Genomic DNA, 27595 nt, shown 5'->3' with positions numbered 1-27595 from the left:
CACTTTTTCCCTCTACCCCAAATTCAACAATGTATAGATCTGGATACCAAGAAAAATAAAACAGGTTAATGATTACATTCAGGCATTTCTTCTTCCCAGAAGTGTTGTAATATGGCAGACAGCTATTTCTGCAACAACTTTCTATTTGCTAGGCTATTGTCTTCTTTTAGATCATCAGAGAAGACGGGCTGAATCTCTCAAGATGTACAAACCCAGAAAGATAAAGAAACAGCAAAACGGGAAGAAGAAAACAAAATGGAAACAACACAAAACACAATAGCCTCTACAAACACTTATCATAAATCACCTTTTCTGAATATTTTACCTCCAGAGCCAGATCACTACATAAGGTGAGCAAAGCCTTATCAGATGGGGTCAGGCAGTAGAGTAGTTATAGAGACAGTGCCCTATGCTGTTCAAAGACTCATCTAACCTGCTTTACAGTCTCTACATTCTAAATTATCTCCATCACCTAACCCCTTTTCAAAATTTCCCTTAGGAGTATCCCTACAACAATTAAGAAAGCTAGCTAGACTAATTCAACTGAAAGTGTGAATGACAAACAGGCACACATATTCTTTAACCCTTGCAAAGATGTTACTTATGGATTCAAGCTAATCCCTAAATGGTAAAAATTTTATTTTATTTATTTATTTTTTTCTTATTTATGAAGTATTTATTGATGATTCTTGGGTGTTTCTCGGAGAGGGGGCTATGGCAGGGTCATAGGATAATAGTGGAGAGAAGGTCAGGAGATAAACACATGAACAAAGGTCTCTGGTTTTCCTAGGCAGAGGTCCCTGCGGCCTTCTGCAGTGTTTGTGCCCCTGGGTACTTGAGATTAGGGAGTGGTGATGACTCTTAAAGAGCATGCTGCCTTCAAGCACCTGTTTAACAAAGCACATCTTGCACCGCCCTTAATCCATTTAACCCTGAGTTGACACAGCACATGTTTCAGAGAGCACGGGACTGGGGGAAAGGCCATAGATCAACAGCATCCCAAGGCAGAAGAATTTCTCCTAGTCAGAACAAAATGGAGTCTCCTATGCCCACCTCTTTCTACACAGACACAGCAACAATCTGATCTCTCCTTCCTTTCCCCACACTTCCCCCCCTTCTTTTCAACAAAACCGCCATCGTCCTCATGGCCCGCTCCCTATGGTCGCTGTCTCTTCGGAGCTGTTGGGTACACCTCCCAGACAGGGCGGCTGGGCAGAGGCGCTCCTCACTTCCCAGACGGGGCGGCCGGGCAGAGACGCTCCTCACCTCCCAGACGGGGCGGCAGCCAGGCAGAGGCACTCCTCACCTCCCAGACGGGGCGGCCGGGCAGAGGCACTCCTCACCTCCCAGACGGGGCGGCCGGGCAGAGGCGCTCCTCACCTCCCAGACGGGGCGGCCGGGCAGAGGCGCTCCTCACCTCCCAGACGGGGCGGCCGGGCAGAGGCGCTCCTCACCTCCCAGACGGGGCGGCCGGGCAGAGGCGCTCCTCACTTCCCAGACGGGGCGGCCGGGCAGAGGCGCTCCTCACTTCCCAGACGATGGGCGGCCGGGCAGAGACGCTCCTCACTTCCTCCCAGACGGGGTGGCAGCCAGGCAGAAGCGCTCCTCACCTCCCAGACGGGGCGGCGGGGCAGAGGCGCTCCTCACTTCCCAGACGGGGCGGCCGGGCAGAGGCGCTCCTCACTTCCCAGATGGGGCGGCCGGGCAGAGACGCTCCTCACTTCCTCCCAGACGGGGTGGCAGCCAGGCAGAGGCGCTCCTCACCTCCCAGACGGGGCGGCCGGGCAGAGGCGCTCCTCATCTCCCAGACGGGGCAGCCGGGCAGAGGCGCTCCTCACTTCCCATAGGGGGCGGCCGAGCAGAGGCACTCCTCACTACCCAGACGGGGCGGCCGGGCAGAGGCGCTCCTCACCTCCCAGACGGGGAGGCCGGGCAGAGATGCTCCTCACTTCCTCTCAGACGGGGTGGTAGCCAGGCAGAGGCGCTCCTCACTTCCCAGATGGGGCGGCCGGGCAGAGGTGCTCCTCACCTCCCAGACGGGGTGGCGGCTGGGCAGAGGCGCTCCTCACTTCCCAGACGATGGGCGGCCGGGCAGAGGCGCTCCTCACCTCCCAGACGGGGAGGCCGGGCAGAGACGCTCCTCACTTCCTCCCAGACGGGGTGGCAGCCAGGCAGAGGCGCTCCTCACCTCCCAGACGGGGCGGCGGGGCAGAGGCGCTCCTCACTTCCCAGACGGGGCGGCCGGGCAGAGGCGCTCCTCACTTCCCAGATGGGGCGGCCGGGCAGAGACGCTCCTCACTTCCTCCCAGACGGGGTGGCAGCCAGGCAGAGGCGCTCCTCACCTCCCAGACGGGGCGGCCGGGCAGAGGCGCTCCTCATCTCCCAGACGGGGCAGCCGGGCAGAGGCGCTCCTCACTTCCCATAGGGGGCGGCCGAGCAGAGGCACTCCTCACTACCCAGACGGGGCGGCCGGGCAGAGGCGCTCCTCACCTCCCAGACGGGGAGGCCGGGCAGAGATGCTCCTCACTTCCTCCCAGACGGGGTGGCAGCCAGGCAGAGGCGCTCCTCACTTCCCAGATGGGGCGGCCGGGCAGAGGGGCTCCTCACCTCCCAGACGGGGTGGCGGCTGGGCAGAGGCGCTCCTCACTTCCCAGACGATGGGCGGCCGGGCAGAGGCGCTCCTCACCTCCCAGACGGGGAGGCCGGGCAGAGACGCTCCTCACTTCCTCCCAGACGGGGTGGCAGCCAGGCAGAGGCGCTCCTCACCTCCCAGACGGGGCAGCCGGGCAAAGGCGCTCCTCACTTCCCAGAGGGGGCGACCGGGCAGAGGCGCTCCTCACTTCCCAGATGGGGCGGCCGGGCAGAGGCGCTCCTCACTTCCCAGACGGGGCGGCCGGGCAGAGACGCTCCTCACTTCCTCCCAGACGGGGTGGCAGCCGGGCAGAGGCGCTCCTCACCTCCCAGACGGGGCGCCCAGGCAGAGGCGCTCCTCACCTCCCAGACGGGGTGGCCAGGCAGAGGCGCTCCTCACTTCCCAGACGGGGTGGCGGCTGGGCAGAGGCGCTCCTCACTTCCCAGATGGGGCAGCCAGGCAGAGACGCTCCTCACTTCCTCCCAGACGGGGTGGCGGCCAGGCAGAGGCGCTCCTCACTTCCCATACGGGGTGGCGGCCGGGCAGAGGCGCTCCTCACTTCCCAGATGGGGCCACGGGGCAGAGGCGCTCCTCACTTCCTCCCAGACGGGGTGGCAGCCAGGCAGAGGTGCTCCTCACCTCCCAGACAGGGCGGCCGGACAGAGGTGCTCCTCATCTCCCAGACGGGGCAGCCGGGCAGAGGTGCTCCTCACTTCCTCCCAGACGGGGTGGCGGCCGGGCAGAGGCACTCCTCACCTCCCAGACGGGGTGGCCAGGCAGAGGCGCTCCTCACTTCCCATACGGGGTGGCGGCCGGGCAGAGGCGCTCCTCACTTCCCAGATGGGGCAGCCGGGCAGAGGCGCTCCTCACTTCCTCCCAGACGGGGTGGCGGCCAGGCAGAGGCGCTCCTCACCTCCCAGACGGGGCAGCCGGGCAGAGGTGCTCCTCATCTCCCAGACGGGGCAGCCGGGCAGAGGTGCTCCTCACTTCCTCCCAGACGGGGTGGCGGCCAGGCAGAGGCACTCCTCACCTCCCAGACGGGGCGGCCGGGCAGAGGCGCTCCTCACTTCCCAGACGTTGGGCGACTGGGCAGAGGCGCTCCTCACTTCCCAGACGGGGCAGCCGGGCAGAGGCGCTCCTCACATCCCAGACGATGGGCGGCCGGGCAGAGACGTTCCTCACTTCCTATACGGGATGGTGGCCGGGCAGAGGCGCTCCTCACTTCCCAGATGGGGCGGCCGGGCAGAGGGGCTCCTCACATCTCAGACGATGGGCGGCCAGGCAGAGACGCTCCTCACTTCCTAGATGGGGTGGCGGCGGGGCAGAGGCTGTAATCTTAGCACTTTAAGAGGCCAAGGCAGGAGGCTGGTAGGTGGAGGTTGTAGCGAGCCGAGATCACGCCACTGCACTCCAGCCTGAGCACCATTGAGCATTGAGTGAGCGAGACTCCGTCTGCAATCCCAGCACCTCGGGAGGCCGAGGCAGGCAGATCACTGGAGGCCAGGAGCTGGAGACCAGCCCAGTCAACACGGCGAAACCCCGTCTCCACCAAAAATACAAAAACCATTCAGGTGTGGCGGCGCGCGCCTGCAATCCCAGGCACTGGGCAGGCCGAGGCAGGAGAGTCACAGGAGCCTGAGGCAGGGAGGTTGCAGCGAGCCGAGATCAGGGCAGTACAGTCCAGCTTCGGCAACAGAGGTAGACCGAAAAAAGGAGGAGAGGGAGACCGAAGAAAGGGGAGGGGGAGGGGGAGGGAGAGGCTAAAAATTTTAATACAGAGATTTTAATTTCTTTTTGTTTCCTCTTTTGAGAGAGAAGCATCATTAAGCCTACTCTGATACAAAAGGAAAAGAGAGGAAATTGAATGTCAGTCCAAAGTTCCCAAGTCCTGTCCCTACTGAAGAAACGAGGTTTTATTACTGGGAAGTCTTCTTCCACAGCTCTTAACAAACCAGTTCTTGAACATTTAAAAGAAGAAAGGCCATCTTTCATCTCCCTGCCTAGTGAAAAAGGGAAGAGAAAACCCTGACCCCGTTGTCTAGCTTCCAAAACTTCTTGATAGGTATATGTGTGGGGTGTTTGGTGTTTTAAAATATGTTTGCAAATTCTTTCATCCTTCTCCCATCAGAAGGTAGAGTCTCATTCTTCTCCCCATGAAGGGAATGCAACAGAAGGGGCACTGAGCAACCTCAGAAGCTAGGTCATAAAGGTGATAAAGGCCAGGCACAGTGGCTCACGCCTGTAATCCCAACACTTTGGGAGGCTGAGACGGGCAAATCCTTTGAGGTCAGGGGTTCGCGACCAGCCTGGCCAACATGGTGAAACCCCGCCTCTACTAAAAATTCAAAAAAATTAGTCAGGCGTGGTCATGGGTGCCTGTAATCCCAGTGGGAGGCTGAGGCAGGAGGATTGCTTGAACCCAGGAGGCGGAGGTTGCAGTGAGCTGAGATCACGCCACTGCACTTCAGGCTGGATGACTGAATGAGACTCCATCTCAAAATAAAATAAAATAAAATAAAAAGGTGATAAAACTTCTGCCAGGTGCTCTCTCAGGCAACTTCGAAGTCCTAAGTCACCATATAAGATATCCAGCAAGCCTCACAGGGTTAGAGAGATATCTGGGAACACCAGCTGTTAAGGCTTCCCAGCCCAGCCACCAGATACACGAATGAGGAACCCTCTGAGATAATGACTCCAGGCCCAGCTACCATCTGTCTCCAACTGCATAAGAGATGCTGGTGAGGAAGGCTTCTAAGTGATTCCAACCCCAGCTATGACCTGACTGCACCTTCAAGAGAAACCCTAAGAAAGATCTGCCTAGCCAAGCCCAAACATCAGAACCATAAAAGATAAAACAAGAGTTTTGTTTTACACTGCTAAATTTGGGATGTGTGTTACACAGCAATAGATAACCAAAACAGATTTTGGTACAGGGAGTAGATTTTTTTGTTCTGCCATTAAAAAAAAAAAAAGTAAAATGTTTGGTCTTAACACTGAGCAGCAAAGGAAAGCAAAAAGGGCCTTGAGAGTGTAAGCCAAGGCCTGCAGGGTCTTGAGAAAAATGTTAACAAAGGCCTCAAGGAGGCTGTTGTAAAGACTTAAAACAGAGATCAGCAAACTACAGTCTGTAGGTGAAATTCAACCTGCTGCCTGTTTTTGTAAATAAAGTTTTATTGGAACACAGCCATACCTATTAGTTTACATATTGTCTAAGTATGCCAGAGATCATATGGCCCAAAAAGCCTAAAATATTTACTATCTGGCCCTTTACAGAAAAAGGTTGCAGGCCCCTGGCTTAAAAGTAAATGCAAAAAGCATTATCGGAAGCTGAAGAATTTTATTGGGTAACCACAGAAAAAGTTTAGCAAAGCTGTCATGTGCAGTAATGTAGAAAACAGAAAATATAATTAATGAACTGACAGACTAGATAAGGAGATTTCCAGGTAGAATATCAAGTATCAACTGGTTTCTTTTAGCTGTGTATCAGTAAGTACAGATAGAGAGAGATAAGCTCCAGAAGAAATTATACAATTTCCAAGCAGTACATAGAATATAAGGAGCAATGAGTTGCTAGGTCCAAAAATTAAACTGTTTCTTATTCCCAGCCTTCCCATATAGCAAATATTTCTCAAATTAAGAAATGCCCCAGACCAGGCACAGTGACTCATGCCTGTAATCCCAGCACTTTGGGAGGCCGAGGCGGGTGGATCACCTGAGGTCAGGAGTTTGAGACCAGCCTGACCAATATGGTGAAACCCCATCTCTACTAAAAATACAGAATTAGCCTGTAATCCCAGCACTTTGGGAGGCTGAGGGGGGCAGATCAGGAGGTCAGGAGTTCGAGACCAGCCTGCCCAATATGGTGAAACCCCATCTCTACTAAAAAAATACAAAAATTAGCTGGGCATGGTGGCACGTGCCTCTACTCAGGAGGCTGAGGCAGGAGAATCACTTGAATGCAGGAGGCAGAGGTTGCAGTAAGCCGAGATCCCGCCACTGCACTCCAGCCTGGGCAACATGAGTTAAACTCTGTCTCAAAAAAAAAAGAAAAGAAAAAAGAAAAAGAAGGAAATGCTCCCTGGGCTAGGCACAGTGGCTCATGCCTAAAATCCTAGCACTTTGTGGGGCCAAGGTAGGAGGATCGCTTGAGGCCAGGAGTTCAAGACCAGCCTGGGCAACATAGTGAGACTCTGTCTTTACCAAAAATTTAAAAATTAGCCAGGCATGTGCCTACAGTCCTGGCTACTCAGGAGGCTGAGGTGGGAGGGTCACGAGCTAAGGAGTTCAAGGCTGCAGTGAGCTATGATCACACCACCGCACTCCAGCCTTTGAGACAGAGCAAGACCCTGTCTCAAAAAAATAAAAAAATAAGCCTTCTGGGCAAAGATCAAATCCAAAGCAGACCAGGGAAAATTGGCATGAAGATTAAAACTTTATTTAGACCAAGAGTCAGCAAACATTTTCTGCAAAGGGCCAGATAAATATTTTAGGCTGAGGGCCATATACAGTCTCTGTTGAACTTTTTTTTTTTAACCCTTTGAAAATATAAAAACAAGTCTTAGTTCGATGGCCTTTGTTTGCCTACTCCTAGTTCAGATGTCAAAGACATTTAAGGTGGTACCTCATAGATTGTTTTAAACAAAAGGCCTTCTAAGAATTCTAAAGGTGTTGTCCCACAAAAGCCATATAGGAAACCTAAGCTCTACATGTTCTATCAATGTACAAGTGTGGCTTTTATCTAATACATTAAAACTCCCTTCCCATAAGAGTCACAGAAAATCTACTAAGTTTTAAAGAGAATTTTATGTTCAGAAACACTGTCATCTTGGACTAAAAGGGACAGAGACCATACAAAACGAAAAGAGGCTTCTGGACACCCAAACTTCTATAGGCAGGAAAGAAGCCAAGAAAAGTACTCTATTGCAACACAGTATATTTTATAGAAAAAGAATTCAAAAGGCAGACCAAGAGCTGTGGAGGATCATTCCTAGGCAGTAGGGCTGATCCCTCCAATAATGAATGTTACAGAACTGGTAATACATGCCTGCTTGGATTTCAGAATTGCTGTGGACTCATGACTGTGTTCCTCCCATTTTTCTGTATCTTTGAACAAGAGTGAATACAGTGGTTATCTTCTGCCTGTCCAGTGTTGCATATTGGGTAGGCTGGGAATGGGGGGAGATACCCTGTCTGTTTAGTTCACAGGTCTTCAGAGTGAAAGCAATGGTAGTCAAGGAGCTACACCCAAGGAACCACACCTGAGTAGCCTTATTTATACCTGGATCTGATTTAGATAGCAAGATCCTGGACCTCAAACCTGAGACTAATGCTGAAATGTATTAGGTGAGATTCTGGGGGCCTTGAGAAGGGGTGAGTGTATTCTGCAAGTGGGAGGAATGAAAATAATTTGTGACCAGAGAACAGACTGAGGTATCCTCGGAATATGACATGTTGGCAAGATAGGGTGGCTCACACCTATAATCCCAGCACTTTGAGAGGCTGAGGCAGGAGGATCACTTGAACCCAGGAGTTCCAGGCCAGCCTGAGCTACACAGCAAGACCCTGTTAAAATTAAAAAGTTACAGTAGTCTGGCTACCATAAAGTCCCTATGCTGGAGTGACTACACGAAAATTCAGAGATGTCCAAGGGGCCATAGCTGTTCCATCCCCTGCCTATTTGAACTTCCCTGCTCCTGTCAGATATGTAAGTACAGAAGGAAGCCACCAAGATATCTCTAGGCTCAGTCACCATCTGACTACAACTGCATGACAGAACTTGAGCAAGAACCACTTAGCTGAGCCCAGTCAACCCCCAAAACCATGAGGGTTTTATGCACTAAGTTTGGTGTTGTTTTGTTCCTTACTAAGGAACAAAACAACTGTTTAACAACATGTCTGGAGACCCCAGCCTGAGATTCGGGAAGTTCAAACTTAGCCTGCCTTTCTATATTACCAATCAATTAACATCAAAAACTAGCTTTATGCTTACTCAGTTCCTTCTTCTTTCCCCAGCTGAAATGTTTGATTTGACCATGGCAAAAGATATTTTTATAATTGTTTTAACATTTATCCAATTACAATGTGACAAAATCATTAGAAGTTTCAAGATTTATGCCAATCTAACTTTAAATATTATTTGAATCTAACTTTAAATATTATTATCTAACTTCAAATATTATTTGAATTTTTTTTTTTTTTTTTTTTAGAATGAGCATCTCACTCTGTTGCCCAGACTGGAGTAGTACAGTGTGTTGTGATCATGGCTCACTGAAGTCTCAAACTCCTGGCTTTGAGCGATCCTCCTATCTCAGCCTCCCAAAGTGCTGGGATTACAGGAATGAGCCACCATGCCCAGCCTGAAACGACTTCTAATTATTTACACACACACATAACCAATGGTTTACTGCCTACTAACATTTATTTTACAATTATTTTTTAAATTATTAGGTAATTTGACCGGGCACAGTAGCTCACGCCTGTAATCCCAGCACTTTGGGAGGCCAAGGCAGGCCGATCACCTGAGGTCAGGAGTCAGGAGTTTAAGACCAGCCTGGCCAACATGGTGAAACCCTGTCTCTACTAAAAACACAAAAATTAGCTGGGCATGGTGGCGCATACCTATAATCCCAGCTACTCAGGAGGCTGAGGCAGAAAAACCGCTTGAACCCAGAAGGCAGAGGTTGCAGTGAGCCAAGACGGCACCACTGTACTCCAGCCTAGGCCACAGAGAGAGAATCCATCTCAAAAATAAAATAAAATAAATTATTAGGTAATTTGAGACTGATGGTCATGCTACCTCCTCTGCAATATAACACTAATTTATAGTGTTTTAAAACGGAGTTGTATCTGCAGAACTAAAATAATCATCACTAACATATAATAACCACTATTTCTAAGGCCTCGTCATCTTTAAATCCTGTAAGTTTGGAAAAAATAAACCTTTTGCATTTGAAGATATACAATTCAATGTGTTTTAGATCACTGGCAGGGAATTTAATGTTCTAGCTCTCTTAGAAGAAAAAAATGGAATTTGATTTTCACATATTATAAACATGGTTAAGCCCAACTTCTGTAGAGAAACTAAAACAGCTGAGCCAAGAACTAACTGGCCCCAGCAGAATGGCAGAAGGTACTGTGAAAGAAGAATAGCAAGGAGGCCTGAGGTCAAGGTAACTTACCTCTGAAAGAATAATTACTTTCTCCATTGTGTGAGCACTTCCAACTACACACATCCTAAATTATTTAGCAGTGGTTTCATTAACCTTTTTTCACTTTTTCCTAGACTGCCAAATGTTTGATTTTTTAAGCAAGTACCAAGAGGAAAAAAATCAAATATAATCCTAATTAGTTTGAGAAGAAATTTTAAAGAATAAAGTATGTATTCTGCTTTAGATATGATTCTTTGAATACTTAGTCATGCAGATACCCAAGTCTACTCTATGAAGAAGACTATTTTAATAAGCTTTTCTTTTTTTTTTTTTGGGACCAAAAATATTTGTTTACTCATGGTAGATTATGGCACATAATGCTTCATTTCACATTTCAATAAAGTCTCTTCACATGGTCTCAGTAAAACATGCATATTCATCAAGATAAGCTAGTATTTGAGTTATGGAGGCTTGGAAGTCCAAGTTTAGGGGGCACATCTGGTGGGAGCCTTCTTGCTGGTGTGTTCTCTTTGATGTGTCCTGAGATGACCAAGGGCATTACATGGCAAGAGGACTGAGTATGCTAACAACAATAAACTTTTCTATTACTACATTAGATGGGAAACTAAAAGGAAAGAGAAGGTCAACATGCAAACATCTATTTAACCCATAATGTGGCTGATTTTAAATATCAGTATGGGCTCTGGGTCCTGATAGCAGAGTCATCTCATCCAAGGGGAGAGAAAAGGTTCTCGCTTGCTCACAGGGCAAAAGTTTAGGCCCTATACAAATTTTGAAATAAGTAAATGTCACCTCCCACAGAGAACCCACAACTACCTAATTCCTCCTTCCTCATTCAAAACTCCTTCTATAAAACTAAAAGTGTCAGGAACACACTAAAACTCACTGAACTCAGTCACATTAAAGAATAGATATTTGATAGCACCTAACTCTCCCATGAGAGAAAAGATTATAAACTAAATATAATATAGTGGAGAAAATGCTGGTTTCCAAAAAAATAAAAAAAATTCCTTTTAAGCTCTACATCAAAGAGATATGGGTGTTTTGCTTACCACTATATTCCCCAGCATCTAACAGAGGAATAAACATATCAGTGAGCACTTAAAACTTTGCATAAATGAATAGATGGTCTGCTTTTATCTCTTATGTAAGAAACTTGCACTCTAGTTACAGTCTATCAGTAACTAGTTATGTAACTTTGAACAAGTTTCTTGATTTCTCAAGCTTTAGTTTCCATTATACAACACAAAATGAGGTCAGGTAGGAGTTGGGGAGAAAAATTAGATAGTAAGTATGATGAGGGCAAGGATCCTCTCTGTCTTACTCATTCTGCATCCCAGTGCCTAACAAAGTGGCTAGGGTATATTCAACTTTTTTTCAGATACATGGTGTGCAGCCATCAAACATGTACAGAACAGACTGGGCACGGTGGCTCACACCTGTAATCCCAGTGCTTTGGGAGGCTGAGGTGGGCGGATCACTTGAGGTCCGGAGTTCGAGACCAGCATGGCCAACATGGTGAAACCCCATCTCTACTAAAAATACAAAAATTAGCCAGGCATGGTGGCACGCACCTATAATCCCAGCTACTCAGGAGGCTGAGGCAGGAGAATTGCTTGAGCCCGGGAGGCAGAGGCTGCAGTGAGCCCAGATTGCACCATTGCACTCCAGCCTGGGCGACAGAGCGAGACTCCATCTCAAAAACAACAACAAAAAAAACATGTATTGAACAAAACTTCTTCCAGCCCTGATTCTACAATTCTTCACCATTTGCTTAAATTGTATTTGTTTTCTACGCACACAGTATATACTTCAACAAGAAGATTTAAGATTCCTTCTCTACACTCAACTCAGCTATCAGTAAAGGTCTTTTAAAATTAAGATACGGCTGGGCCCGGTGGGTCATGCCTGTAATCCTACCACTTTAGGAGGTCAAGGCAGGTGGATCACTAGATGTCAGGAGTTCAAGAGCAGCCTGGCCAACAGGGTAAAACCCCATGTCTACTAAAAATACAAAAATTAGCCGAGTGTCATGGAACATGCCTGTAATCCCAACTACTCGGGAGGCTGAGGCAGGAGAATCGCTTGAACCTGAGAGGCGGAGATTGCAGTTAGCCGACATTGCGCCACAGCACTCCAGCCTGGGCGACACAGGGAAGACTCCATCTCCAAAAAAAAAAGGCTGGGCACGGTGGCTCACTCCTGTAATTCCAGCACTTTGGGAGGCCAAGGCGGTCAGGAGATTGAGACCATCCTGGCTAACACAGTGAAACCCCATCTCTACTAAAAATACAAAAAATTAACTGGGCATGGTGGTGGGCACCTGTAGTCCCAACTACTTGGGAGGCTGAAGCAGGAGAATGGCGTGAACCCGGGAGGCGGAGCTTGCAGTAAGCCGACATCGTGCCACTGCACTCCAGCCTGGGTGACAGAGCAAGACTCTGTCTCAAAAAAAAAAAAAAAAAAAAAACAACTAAAATACTTCTAAAATATTCTCCACCTCTCCACTTTGCATGATGGTGATACTATTTATTCCTCTAAATGCAGCTTTTAAAAAGATAAGATTTGGATAGACACGATGCCAGAAGCAGCATCATTTCCCAGATTCTTCACAGCTGGTTTTTTGCAGTTTGATTCTATGATGCTGCCTGAAACACTATTAGAAGTACCTGGAATATCAAGTTAATTCATTTGTAATCCAAAAATATATTCAAATGTCAAATGTACTATTAATATTATTATTCCATCTGTCCAACCTTTAGCATAATTTATTGAAACCTGTATGCATTTATTTAGGTTCATGATTTTCACAGGATGCAACCAATGACTACCATTTATTCATTATTTAGGACACTTTCTGTAGCATTATTACAGAAAATAACATGTAAAAGAATCTTGTGCCTTTAGAATACTATCATCTCTTGGCCAGGCACGGTGGCTCACATCTGTAATCCCAAACTTTGGGAAGCCGAGGTGGGTGGATCACCTGAGGTCAGGAGCTCGAGACCAGCCTGGCCAACATGGCGATACCCCATCTCTACTAAAAATACAAAAATTAGCTGGGCCTGGTGTTGCGTGCCTGTAGTCTTGGCTACTCAGGAGGCTGAGGCAGGAGAATCACTTGAAGCCAGGAGGCGGAGGTTGCAGTGAGCCAAGATTGCACCATTGCACTCCAGCCTGGGCGACAGAGCAAGACTCTGTCTCAAAAAAAACAAAACAAAAAAAAAAGGCCGGGCACAGTGGCTCATACCTGTAATCTCAGCACTTTGGGAGGCCAAGGCAGGCGAATCACTTGAGGTCAGGATTTCAAGACCAGCCTGGCCAACATGGCAAAACCCTGTCTCTACTAAAAATACAAAAATTAGCCAGGCATGGTGGTAGGTGCCTGTAATCCCAGCTACTCGGGAGGCTGCGGCAGAATTACTGGAGCCCAGGAGATGGAGGTTGCAGTGAGCCGAGATTGTGCCATTGCACTCCAGCCTGGGTGACAAGAGTGAGACTCTGTCTCAAAAAAAAAAAAAAAAAAAAAGAATACTATCATCTCCAAATTAGGTGTGGCCTTCGAAAAGCTGGCATATCTCTGCTATCAGGTAGTAATGGCTAATACATTCAAGAACCTCAGCTTGAACAAAGTATTATGGCTGACATATTCCCAAATTATCCTTGATTTTAAAGTCTAATAACTAATAACTTTTTAGATATTAACTCATATAGCATTTTACAGTCTGTAACCTACCATTTAACACTGACATTTTTTTCATTCAATCAATCGTCTGCTATGTGTCAAACACTGTGCTAGCCAAGGAGTCCACAAACTCTGTGAAGGGCCACACAACAAACATTTTAGGCTTTGCTGGACATACGGTCTGTCACAATACTCAGCTCTGCTGTTGCAGTGCAAAAGCTGCACTGACAATATGTTAATGAATGAGCATGGCTGTGTCCTAATTAAACTATTTACAAAAAGAGGCAGTAGGCCATTTTTGGCTTGGCAACCCCTGTCTTAGCCTATGGGGAGATAGCAACAAAACATTTTTTAAATTAAAATTTGAATAAATAAAATACACACAGAGCCTATCAGATCCAGATAAGTGCTACAGAGAAAATGAAGCAGGTTAAAGGTGATAGACAGCCAGGGCCTCACCAATATGGTGACATTTGAGCCTGACCCCTGAAGTAAGGAAGAGGAAAAGCCATGCTACCTGCATAGGAAAAGCATTCTAGGAGAGGTAACAGCAAGCACAAATATTCTGAAGAAGAAACAACCTGCCATCTTAGAAAAACAGCAAGGATGCCGCTGTGGCTAAAGGAACATGAGCAGTGGAGAGTCATAGGAAATCAGGCCAGAGGAGTAAACTGAAGCCAGACTTTGTACAACCTTTTAGTCCACTGTCACAACTTTGGCTTTTACTCTAAAATGGAAAACCACTGGAAGATCTTGAGCAAAGGAGTGACAACCTCATTTGACTTAATTTTAAGAGGATCATTCTGGAGGTCTGTTGAGAAAAGACTGTACAAAGACAAGGACAGAAAGAGAGAACTCAATCAGAAGACTAATGCAACAATCCAGGAAAGAGAGGACAGCAGTTTGAATCTGAGTGGTAGCAGTAGAGAGGGTGGTCAGATTCAGTATGTATTCTCAAAGTAAAACAAGATGAAATGTGATATGTAGAGCGAGGCATCAAGGATGATTCCAAGGTTTTTGTCCCAAGTAACTGGAAGGATAGTCTATTTACTGAAATGGGGATGACCGTGAAAGAGGCGTGGGGACACATATGAAATTTGAGATGCCTATTACATCCACTATTACATACGCACATAGAGATGTTAAGTGGCCAGTGGGATATACAAGTTTGGTGTTAATATTATTTTACATTATGATTGTTCCCAGTATATGTTTGCTCTCTCCAACTGTGTTATAAAATCCTTAAGAACAAGAATGCCTCACTTTCACTTCATTCACAGGTGATAGTATCAAGACTAATTCTTACTTTTTTTTTTAACCAAATCTGCCTTGATCTTGGAACTCTTATTTTATACACAATTTTAACAGGGTTATAGTTCTAGTTCCAGAATCCACCAAAAGATAGAAGTAGCAAATTTAAAATAGGGAGAAAAAAGCAGCTATCACTGACAGCTGACAAAGGAGTAAACAGAAAAGAAAGCATAAAAAGCTGACAAAAACTAGGCCGGGTACGGTGGCTCACACCTGTAATCCCAGCACTTTGGAAGGCCAAGGTGGGAGGATCGCTTGAAGCCAGGAGCTCAAAATCAGAGTAGGCATCATAGTGAGACTCCATCTCTACAAAAAGTTAAAAAAAATTTAGTCAGCTGTGGTGGTGCACACCTGCAGTCCCAGCTACTGGGGAGGCTGAAGTGGGAGGATCACTTGAGCTTGGGAGGTCAAGGCTACAGTGAGCTGTGATTGCACTGCTGCACTCCAGCCTAGGTGACAGAGCAAAAGACCTTGTCTTTAAAAAAAAAAAAAAAGTTTACAAAAACTAGAAAGATCTAGCATTCCAAGATTATTTATTATTTACTATAAGTATTATACAAACAACTGTACACATATGTCAGTATCCTCCCGAATTCAAGCAATCCTCCTGCCTCAGCCTCCCAAGTAGCTGGGATTACCAGCATGCACCACCATGACCAGCTAATTTTTGTATTTTTAGTATAGACAGGGTTTCACCATGTTGGCCAGGCTGGTCTTGAACTCCTGACCTCAAGTGATCCACCCGCCTCGGCCTCGCAAACCAAAGGCATTGTTCTGACAGAACAAAATTTTTCCAAATATCTTTAGTTACATTTAATGTAATTTCAAATGTCATGTTTTAAAGTATTGTTATTTAAAATGGAATGCAAAAGAGTAAATGTCAATTATCTGAAAAATTTATATATGTGTTATCCTCACAGGTTTGTTAGAAGACAGATGAAATTATATACATGAAAGTCATCTAATAAACATTTATTTGGACTCACCCTGTACTAAAAATGGTAGATGTTTAAGAAAAAGTAAGTTATCATTCAAGCTCAAGTCCCTCCTTTTTTTGAGACAGTCTCGCTCTGTCGCCCAGGCTGGAGTTAAGTGGTGCGATCTCGGCTCACTGCAACCTCTGCCTTCTGGGTTCAAGTGATTCTCCTGCCTCAGCCTTCCAAGTAGCTGGGATTACAGGCATGGGTCACCAAGCCCAGCTAATTTTTCTATTTTTAGTAGAGACAGGGTTTTGCCACGTTGGCCAGGCTGTGTTTTAAACTCCTGACCTCAGGTGATCCACCCGACTGAGCCTCCCAAAGTGCTGCAAATTCAGGTGTGAGCCACGGCGCCCAGCCCAAGCTCAAGTCTCTTTTTGAGAGACGGACATATGAACAATTAATTATAACACAATGTGATCAGTAAAATGAATACAGATGTTGAATTCAGACATCTGGGTTTAAATTTTGACACTGTGTCAAAATTTAAGTGTGTAATTTTAGGCATGTTACCAACATCTCTGGACAATTATTAAAAAGATTATATATAAATATATAAAGCATCTAGCAGGGTAGACTGCACATAGAAAATGAATGGTAGCTAATTATAATCCTCATACACACATGATACAATGAAATAATAATGATGGATTAAACCAGGTGCCACACTTTTTCTGTAAAGAGCAAGATACCAAATATTTTAGGCTTTGCAAGCCATATAGTCTGTATTGCAACCACCCAAATCTGCTGCTGCAGTGTGAAAGCAGCCACAGACAATACAAAAAAAAAAAATGAGCATGGTTGTGTTCCAACACAAGTTTTTTTCAGGGACACTGATACTTGAATTTAATATAATTTTCATGTGTCACAAAATAGTCTTCTTTTTATTCTTTCAACCACTTAAAAGTATAAGAACCATTCTTAGCTTGCAGGCCGTACAACAACAGGCAGCAGGCCAGATCTGACCTGTCGGTGAACAGTAGTCTACCAACCCCTGGTATATAGGAATGTTGGGGATGAAGACAGTGATCAGAACAGATGACTCTGTTCTCTGTTCCCCTGGGTAAAACAAGGTTTGGCAGTTGGAGGGGCAAAGACAGCATACCTGTGGCTGCTCGACACATAACTATTCTCCCCTATTCTCTTTGATTGGCTAATTTCTGCTCATCTTTCAAGTCTCTATTTAAATGTGACTACTCTAAGCAGGGCGCAGTGGCTCACACCTATAATCCCAGCACTTTGGGAGGCCAAGGAAGGAGGATCACCTGAGGCCAGGAGCTGGAGATCAGCTTCGGCAACACAGCAAGACCCTGTCTCTACAAAAAATTAGCTGGGCATGGTGGCATGCACCTGTGGTCCCAGCTACTTGGGAGACTGAGGTGGGAGGATCGCTTCGGCCCAGGAGTTCAAGGCTGCAGTGAGCTAAGATCACACAACTACACCCCAGTCTAGGCAACAGAGCAAGATCTTATCTCTAAAAAAAAAAAAATGAAAAAAAAAAAAAGTCTCTAACTCTAGAACCTGTACTCTTTCCCTCCCTACCCCACCTAAAACTAATTTGATGCTTTCACTAGAGGCTTCCAAAGGACCCTGACAATTTCTGTCATAGCATTCACCACATTAAATTGTAATTTCTGGTTTAATTGTCTTCCCTGCAGGATTGTAAATCCATGCAAGCAGGAACCTGTCTCTTGCTCAACATGATATCTCTAGCATCTAGCCCAGTGCCTGGCACACAGCAGGTGCTAGTAAATATCCACTGGAACGAATGAATCTAGCAAAAGTCAAGTCTCACATCCAGCAACAGCTCTTTCTGGAACCTGTCAGGACACAGATCCTTTAGACAGGTTCCCTACTTCCAAACAGTACTTTACTCTCCCCTCCCAGAACACAGGTCAAACTTCCCTCTTCTACTCTCTCTTTTTCTTTGGCCAGATTTAAGGAATCTAAAGCTAATTCTCTTTGAAACTTCCTCCCTCCCTTCCCTTTCCAACCCTTGAGCTGAGGCCCCAAATTCCTTCCTATAATCTTGCTGTCATTTCTCCAGCACCCAGTTTCCAGGATATTTAAGAATAGGGTACTAGGGGCAGGAGACAGGGAATAGAAAATCAGTAAGCCATAACAGTGTGTGTGTGTGTGTGTGTGTGTGTGTGTGTGTAGACAGTGGCACGAAGTGTGTGTGTGTGTGTGTGTGTAGACAGTGGCACAAAGTGTGTGTGTGTGTAGACAGTGGCACAAAGTGTGTGTGTGTGTGTGTGTGTGTGTGTGTGTGTGTGTGTGTGTGTGTGTGTGTGTGTGTGTGTGTGTGTGTGTGTGTGTGTGTGTGTGTGTGTGTGTGTGTGTGTGTGTGTGTGTGTGTAGACAGTGGCACGATCTCAGCTCACTGCAACCTCCACCTCCCGGATTCAGCCAATTCTCACGCCTCAGCCTCCCGAGTAGTTGAGTCTACAAGCACCCACCACCATGTCCAGTTAACTTTTGTATTTTTAGTAGAGACGGGATTTCACCATGTTGTCCAGGCTGGTCTCGAACTCCTGACCTCAGGTGATCTGCCCACCTCGGCCTCCCAAAGTGCTGGGATTACAGGTATGAGCCACCACGCCCAGCAAGAATTCCAGTTTTTGAATCGCTGAAATAACAGCTTTTTACTTTTGACCACTTTGGCCCCAGGAGTAAATAAGAAGTAACAGAGCTCCAGCTCCTCTGCCTTTCCCCACACCTGCACTGCCAGAAGTAAAGGGAACTTCCACTCTGCAGCTTCTTCACTACCTCTGTCCTTCATGTGCTTACACTACAATTTGCCTTGAGACATCAGGACTAATGTCATCATGATGTGTCCCTCTTTACATCACTCACCACAAAAATCCCAGGACTCTCAGGTCATTCTGAATCCTCAAACTCTTACCCCCTTTTCCACTCCTCCTCAATTCCTGAAATCTTTGCATCATATCCCCTGGAACACATCAGCTAAATCCCCTATATCTTAAACCTCTTGTCTGAATGATCCCTTCACCATTTTGCTCTCAATGAAATCTAATTGCTCTGAAGCCACTGTTCTCTCTATAGTCCTATCCGTAGCGTTTTCTCTCTCACACCCTTATACTAGAGGGCCTAGAGTTTAGAAGAGGTAAAGTTATTTATCTTGTACCTAGTTTGTTTCCAGATTATTCCCCCTTCCTTCCTGAAAAAAGCCTCCTGTCAACCCATACCACCACTACCCGCTTCTTCTTTACATTCATCTGGATATGCCTAGGTCACTTCTCAAGCCTTAAGCCTTGATGACTTTAGTTTCTGGCTCACTGGGCTATCATTATTCCAGGCGATTTCAATGTTCATATAGATGACTGTTCTGATGCTCGGACCTCTCAGTTCCTTGACCACCTCTCATGCGACAATCTTGTCCTTTACCCTACATTCCACTCACTCCCACAGTCAATACTCTAGACCTTGTCGTTACAATAATTATAGTCCCCCAACAATCTCAACTTCAGCTGCACTCTACTCTCCAATCACCATTCTGTATCTTTTCAGATTGCTCCCTGTAGCACCCTAACTCCAACAATCCTTTGACCCCACCAGGATTTACAAGCCATTGATCCCATTCCCCTCTTACATCCTCATTTTCCTCCTCAGCTTCAAGTTTAAGGTGCATCATTATAATCATTCCCTTGCATACACCTCAAGTCTCTTGACTTCCACTCTCATTTCATCATACCTGCCTGGCAAAACACCAACCCTGATTAAATACAACCCGTCAAGAAAAACAAAAACATTTAGGACATTGAGGAGGCAACTGGAAATTAGAAAACTAACAGCTGGGCATGGTGGTGCATGCCTATACTCCCAGCTACTTGGGAGGCTGAGGAAGAAGGATCAACTGAGCCCAAGAGGTCAAGGCTGCGATGAGCCGTGTTTCCACCACTGCACTCCAGCCTGGGCGACAGAGTGAGACCCTGTCAGACAATCAATCAATCAATCAATCAATAAAACAAAAACTAGGCCAGGCAGGTGGATCATTTGAGGTCAGGAGTTCAAGACCAGCCTGGCCAACATGGCGAAACCCCGTCACTACTAAAAATACAAAAATTAGTTGGGCAGTGTGGTACATGGCTGTAATCCCAGCTACTCAGGAGGCTGAGGCAGAAGAATCGCTTGAGTCTGGGAGGCGGAGGTTGCAATGAGCTGAGATCGCGCCACTGCACTCCAGTCTGGGCGACAAAGTGAGACCCTGTCTCAAAAATAAATTAAATTTTAAAATAAAACGAAAACTAAAAAAGAAAAGAAAAAGAAACTGACAGGATATTTGATACCAAGGAATTGTTAAGTCTTTTAGTATGGTAATGGTACTTTTCGGTAAGAGTTCATATCTTTTAAAGAAACATGAAATATTTAAGCACAAATATGATATTTGGGATTGCTTCAAAATAACATGGAAAGGTAGAAATGGTTGAGGGTACAAATGAAACAAGATTAGCAGTGAGTAAATATTTGTTGAAACTGGGTGATGAGTACATGAGGGCTCTATTTACTTTTGTATGTTTAAAATTTTCCTGAATAACATGTTAAAAAAAAAAATGCAGCTGTCCATCTACTCTAAGCCTCCACCATGCAGCTAAATGTGGCTTTAAAAAGGAAAAAAAAAGCCAGATGTAGTGGCTCATGCCTGTAATCCCAGCACTTTGGGAGGCAGAGGCAGGAGGATCACGTGAGCCCAGGAGTTTGAGACCAGCCTGGTCAACATAGGGAGACCTTGTCTCTACAAAAAATTTTAAAATTAGCCAGGCATGGTGGTACTTGGCTATAGTTACAGCTACTTGGGAGGGTGAGACAGGAGGACAGCTTATCCCAGGAGTTTGAGACCCGCCTGGGCAACATAGTAAGACTTTGTCTCCACAAAAAAAATCAAAAAAATTAGTCAGGTGTTGTGGCACATGCCTGTGGTCCCAGCTACTTGGGAGGCTGAGGTGGGAGAATCGCTTGAGCCTGGGAGGTTGAAGGATGCAGTGAGCTATGCACCACGGCACTCAAGCCTGGGCTGACAGAGTAAGATCCTGTCTCAAAATTAAAATGAAATAATAAAAATAAACACATTCATACTAAACAGTTCTTACATAAAATTCACAACAGCTAACTTCAAATGGTCTCTTAGCTCAGCATGACAATCAAAACTTTTGCCTTATCCATTCATTCTCCCACTCCTCTATTTGGTACATTTTATGCCATTTTCTCTTTCCTCAAGCTATCAATGAACATTTCCTCATCCATGCTCACTCCTAGTTGCTGCCCTTCCACTTCCTCAGTGAAAGAGAAGGCAATCACTACCACCATTTGCCCTGTCCTCTCTCCTGTTACTCACTGTAGATGAACTGACTGCTCCTATCTACAGCCAACTCCTCCACTTGAACACCAGACTCCAAACCCTATTGCCTAGTCATTCCCCCTTCTGCCTCCTGCATCAGCATATTTCCCTCTCTACTGGTGCATCCTCACAGCACTGTAGAAACACACTCTTATTTATCTCACTGAAAAAGATAAGCCATAACCCCAGTTTCCTCTCCAGCTACTTATCCATTTCTCTGCTCTCCTTGACAGCAACACTCCAAGAAGCTGTAACTGTCTCCAATTCCTTTCCTCCCATTCTCTCTCAAAATCACCCCAAGAGGCTTTTGCTTCCTGATTACCCTACCAAAGCCTCTCCCATCAAGATCAGCAAGAACTTCCAAATTACTAAATCTGATGGTCAATTTTTAGTCATCTTACTTAGATATTTGCGACATCTAGTATATCATGTATATTCTTATTTTGTCTAAACATTCCCCTCCCCAGAATAGAAACTCAAGGAAGACAGAGAGGTCTGTTTTGTTCACAGCTGTAACTCTTAACAGTGCCTGGTACATGGTACCATATTTTTTTCTTTTTTTTGAGACGGAGTCTCGCTCTGTCGCCCAGGCTGGAGTGCAGTGGCGTGATCGCTGCTCACTGCAAGCTCTGCCTCCCAGGTTCATGCCATTCTCCTGCCTCAGCCTCCCAAGTAGCTGGGACTACAGGCACCCGCCACCACGCCCGGCTAATTTTTTGTATTTTTAGTAGAGATGGAGTTTCAACACGTTAGCCAGGATGGTCCTGATCTCCTGACCTCGTGATCCACCCGCCTTGGCCTCCCAAAGTGCTGGGATTACAGGCACAAGCCACCGTGCCTGGCCATTTTTTTCATATTTTAACATCTCTGAAAACCAGGCACAATTAATGACATCTTATAATTGCTATTTGTTTCTTTCAAGCACTTGGGGCACTACCAATCTGAAACAACTTTTAATTAGAATCTCTGCTTAAATTTTGTTGTACCACATAGGGAGTGTGAATTCAAACCTAGAACCAGTTTAAATTCCCATGAAAGTTTTTAGCCCTCCTACACACCATCAAAGTTGAGACACAAGCTGCCTTGCTATGCCTTTCTCTATGGTGGGTTTACTTCTCATTTCCATTCTCATGTAGTTTCCCAGCTTTATGCATGGCCCCTAATAGACTATCCATCTTGGGCTTATTTCTCTTTTCAGGTAGTACATCAAGTAATGGTGTATCTTACAACTGATGAAATCAGAAATAGCAATACAAGTATGTTATTACAGAAATTAAGATAACAAAAATATTAACTAAAAAAGCTAAAAGTGCTTCTGAGAAAAGGGAAATAAAGGGGGGAGTGCTGCTTTTTTAAAACAAGCTTTACAAAACTATTTGATTCTATAAACCATATTCACACATAACTTTGATGAAAATGAACCCTGAAAACCAAAGGAAAAAAAAAGAATTATATGCTCTTTGAGAAAAAAATTGGAAAAAAAGACACGAAAATGTATGTGGACATGGGGGAAATGCAGGGGTCAGAAGGTGAGAAGCCCTTGAGTCTGGCAAAGGCAAAATAGAGAGGAAGGACAAAAACAAAAGGAAGAAAAATCTAGGGCAGCTTTGCAAGTACTGGAGACAAAGCATGCTAAAACAGCCTAAGAGAGAAAAAGTCAAAATTGTCAGGCTGTTTTCATTGAAATTGTAGGAAATAGTACAGAAATAGACCTTTTCAACTGAGCTCCCTATTACCTAATGTACATCTCCACCTGGATATCCCACAGGAAACTCAAATTGAACATGTTCCTAGTAAAAGAGCTGTTTAACTCAAATCATTTTCGGAAAACTTGGGGGTTGGTGGGATTTCTGTATTTACATATAAAGGATTAAGCATGTGAGAGGAAAAAAAAGAATATCCGTAATCCAAGTAAAATACCATCAATTAAATTTTCCAGATTTCTCATGTTTGAAAATTTAACACATCTCAACTAAGTTCATCCATTCCCAAGCCTGTCCTTCTTCCCATAGTGCCTATGTGGGTGGCACTACTTGGTCTCCCAGACAAGAAACCCAGGAAGTGATAGGCGTTCTTCCCCTTATTCTCCCATCTTCATCCAATACAATCCCGCCTAACCTATTTCTAAATTCTCTTGAATTTATCTTCTCCATTCCACCTTCCTTCTATTAGGACTTCAATCTTCCCTGGAGTACACCAATATTCTGCAACGTTCCAACCAGCCTCCACATAACGGCTGAAGGGATCCTTCTACATTGAATGTAAGCCTGTTTGTGTCATTCTCCTGCTTAAAACCCCCTTATCTAAAGTTCAAGTTCAAGCTTCTTCGCATTGGAAATAAAATTTTTTATGAACTGGCACAAGCCTGGCCCCCATCCTCATTTAAAATTACTTATTCATTCATTCAGTCAGCCATCAAATTTTTCTTTTTTTTCTGAAACAGGGTCTCCCTCTGTCTCCCAGGCTGGAGTGCAGTGGCTTGATCTCACTGAAACCTGCACTTCCCGGGCCCAAGCAATCCTCACACCTCAGCCTCCTGAGTAGCTGGGACCACAGGCTCACACCACTAATTTTTGTATTTTTTGTAGAGATGGGGTTTTGCCATGATGCCCAGGCTGGTCTCAAATTCCTGAGCTCAAATGATCTGCCCACCTCGGCCTCCCACAATGCTGGGATTACAGATGTGAGCCACCATGATCGGCCAATGTATCCTTTTTTTTTTTTTTAAAGAGCTAAGAGTCTCACTCTGTCACCCAGGCTGGAATGCAATGACACCATCATAGCTCACTGCAGCCTCAAACTCCTGGGCTCAAGTGATCTTCCCACCTCAGCCTTCCACGTAGTTAAGACTACAGCCATGCACTACCATACCCAGCTAGCTCTTTTTTTATTTTTTGTAGAGATAGGGTCTTGTTATGTTACCCAGGTTGGTCTCAAACTCCTGGCCTTAAGCGATCCTCCCATCTTAGCCTCCCAAAGCTGTGGGATTACAGGAGTGAGCCACAGCACCCAGCCAGCCAGTAAATATTTATTGAGCACTTATAATATGCCAGATTCTATACTAGGCACTGGGGAATATACTAGTGAGCAAAACAAAAATGTCCTGCACTTTCCTAGCTTACAGTCTAATGGAGGAAACTGCTCAAATACATGTACCCACTCAACAAACATCTTTTTAATATCTACTTGTATAAGCACTCTTCTCAGGACAGGAAATACAGTGATGAGTAAGACAAAGTCCCTACCCTCAGTCAGTTTACATTCTAATAAAAAACTATGATACATGCCATGAAAATAAAGTTTAGGATGCTATGATATCCACAGGGAGAAGGAAACCCGAAACGAACTGAGGAGTCAGCAAAGACTTCTCTCAGGAAGTGATAACTGATGTCAGAGCCCAAAGATGAGAAGGTAATGACAAGAGAAGAGGTGGTGGCAGTGAAGAACATTCCAGACAGAGGGAATGGCAAGTACAAAGGCCCTGTAGTGAGTGGGAACACAAGGCATTAGGGAAATAAATGGCCAGAGTAACCAGAGGGTAGGAATGGTGCCAGATGAAGCTAACAACATAGGCACTAAAATGTAAATATATTAATGATCACTGTGTTGGGAATGGATTATTAGCGGTACAAGAGTGGAATCAGAGGAGCTCATTTAAAAGGCTATTACAGAGCTGAAGTCCAGAGCTGAAGACAAATGATACACATGAATACCTGAATCAGACAGATGCCTAAATGGCTAGGAGTTACAAAAGAGTTTAGGCCACAGGCCATGTACTCAGCCCAAAACAAGATGGAAATGAGCATAAATTAAGAAACAAAAAGGACTGCTCCATCCATGAAATGAGAAGTAGAAACAGATCTCTAGCTAGGAGAAGAGAAAGCCTTGCATTTGGGACTAGGAATGGAAAAAATTACCTAGAAGAAACTGGATCCTAGTCCTGCACCATTCACAGATGTGAGATCTAAATTCATACTACACATGTGGTAGAGGGACCCCAAGCTGACACTTTATCATAAATAAGATTCAGAACTAAAGAATGAAATAGTACCATAGTAGCAGCAAAGGAGAAACTATGCAGTAGGGAAGCTTCCACAATCTGAGGTACATGGGACTCAAGTTCAGAGTTAAAGAAAATACACACACATACACAGACAAAGAAACAAACCTCCCATGAGGAAATCAGCAATCAAAGACAGCACCCCAAGAATAAGAATACGATGAAGACAAGGAGATGCTAAAACCCTTGTACACTGTTGGTGGGAATGTAAAACGGTGCTGCAGCTGCTATGGAAAATATATGACATGATCCACTAATCTCAGTTCTGGATATTTATCCAAAAGAACTGAAATCAGGATCTTGAGGGGTATTTTCATTCCCATATTCATTGTAGCATTATTCACAATGGCCAAGATGTGGAAACAACCTAAATGTACATCAACAGATGAATTAATAAGAAAATATAGTATACACATACAATGGAATATTTAGTTTTAAAAAAGGAAATACTGCCACATGTGACAACATTGATGAACCTTGAAACATTATGCTAAGTGAAAGCCAGTCACAGGACAAATAATGCATGATACCACTTATATGAGGTATATAAAATACTCAAACACACAGATGCAGAAAGTAGCATGGTGGTTGCCAGGGGCTGGGAAGAGGGGGAAACGAAGAGTTGCTATTCAGCGGGTATAAAGTTTCAGTTACATAAGCTAATTAAGTTCTACAGGTCTGCTGTAAAACACCGTCCCTATAGTTAATATTACAGTATTGTACAACAAAAGATTTGTTAGGAGGGTAGATTTCATGTTAAGTGTTCTTACTACCAAAAAGAAGTAATATAACAATCTGGGTCGGGTACGGTGGCTCATGCCTGTAATCCCAGTACTCTGGGAGGCTGAGGCGGGTGGATCACCTGCAGTCAGGAGTTCGAGACCAGCCTGATCGACATGGTGAAACCCCGTCTCTAATAAAAATACAAAAAAATTAGTAGGCATGGTGATGGGTGCCTGTAATCCCAGCTACTTGGGAGGCTGAGGCAGGAAAATCACTTGAATCGTGGAGGAGGAGGTTGCAGTGAGCCAAGATCACGACATTGCATTCCATCCTGGGCAACAGAGATTGCATTCCATGCTGGGCAACAGAGTGAGATTCTGTCTCAAAAAAAAAAAAAAAAAATCTGAGAAATAAGGTAGTATTGTCTCTAAGATAGGAAGAACACAAAGATATTTACTTTCACTGCTTCTCTTCAACACTGTATTGGATTGCACTCCAGCCAGTGCAATCAGGCAAGAAAAAGAAATAAAAGAAGGCTGGGCACAGTGGCTCACACCTATAATCCCAGCACTTTGGAAGGCCAAGACAGGAGGGTCACTTGAGGCCAGTAGTTTGAGACTAGCCTGGGGAACATAGCAAGACTCCATCTCTATAAATAAAAAATACTTTAAATTAAAAAGTAAAAGGAATCCAGATTTAAAAGAAAAAAGAAAAAGAAATAAAATTGTCTTTTTTTTTTTCCCGAGACAGAGTCTCGCTCTATTGCCCAGGCTGGAGTGCGGTGGTGCGATCTCGGCTCGCTGCAACCTCCGCCTCCCGGGTTCAAGGGATTCTCCTGCCTCAGTCTCCTGAGTAGCCGGGATTACAGGCCTCTGCCACCAAGCCCAGCTAAATTTTTTTTTTGTATTTTTAGTAGATACAGGGTTTCACCATGTTGGCCAGGCTGGTTTTGAACTCCTGACCTCAGGTGATCCACTCGCCTCGGCCTCCCCAAGTGCTGGGATTACAGGCGTGAGGCACCACGCCCGGCCTTAAAATTGTCTTTATTCCTAGATGACATGGATCATCTGTGAAAAAACTATCTGATAAAATCTAAAAAATAATAATAAATTAGTTTAGCAAGGTTGCAAGATACAAGGTCAATACAGAAAAATCTATTATATTTCTACATACTAGCAACAAGCAATCACTAATTAAAACTATAAATACAAAGCATTAAATATAAAATTTGTAAAGATAAATCTGAAAAAAAAAGATGTGAAAGATCTGAACACTGAAAACTACACATCATGGAGAGATATTAAAGACCTAAATAAAAGGAGTTATATATCTATCTGTTCATAGGTTAGAAGACTCAATGTTGTCAGCATGCCAATTCTACCCAAACTGATTCAATAGATTTAATGCAATCTCAATAAAAATCCCAGCAGACTTTTTTTGCAAAATCCAGCAAACTAGTTCTGTTTTTTTTGGAGACAAGGTCTTGCTCTGTTCCCCAGACTGGAGTGCAGTGACTCGATCTCAGCTCACTGCAACCTCTGCCTCCTAAACTCAAGTGATCCCTCCCACCTCAGCCTCCTGAGTAGCCACGACTGCAGATGTGCACCATGAAGCCTGGCTAATTTTTGTATTTTTGGTAGAGACAGGGTTTCGCCATGTTGCCCAGGTGACATGGGCTC

The 27595-nt window shown here is 45.1% G+C and overlaps 1 protein-coding gene across 2 annotated transcripts in view; it reads right to left on the bottom strand.

Moving 5' to 3' along the window:
* SPATS2 (spermatogenesis associated serine rich 2) overlaps window positions 1-27595 on the bottom strand; it is a 165231-nt gene that overhangs the window by 111330 nt on the left and 26306 nt on the right. The window lies entirely within an intron of this gene.

Source organism: Pongo pygmaeus, chromosome 10 (assembly GCF_028885625.2).
Source record: "Pongo pygmaeus isolate AG05252 chromosome 10, NHGRI_mPonPyg2-v2.0_pri, whole genome shotgun sequence".
In the NCBI taxonomy this organism is placed as follows: Eukaryota; Metazoa; Chordata; class Mammalia; order Primates; family Hominidae; genus Pongo; species Pongo pygmaeus.
This window is presented reverse-complemented; position numbering and strand designations above follow the sequence as displayed.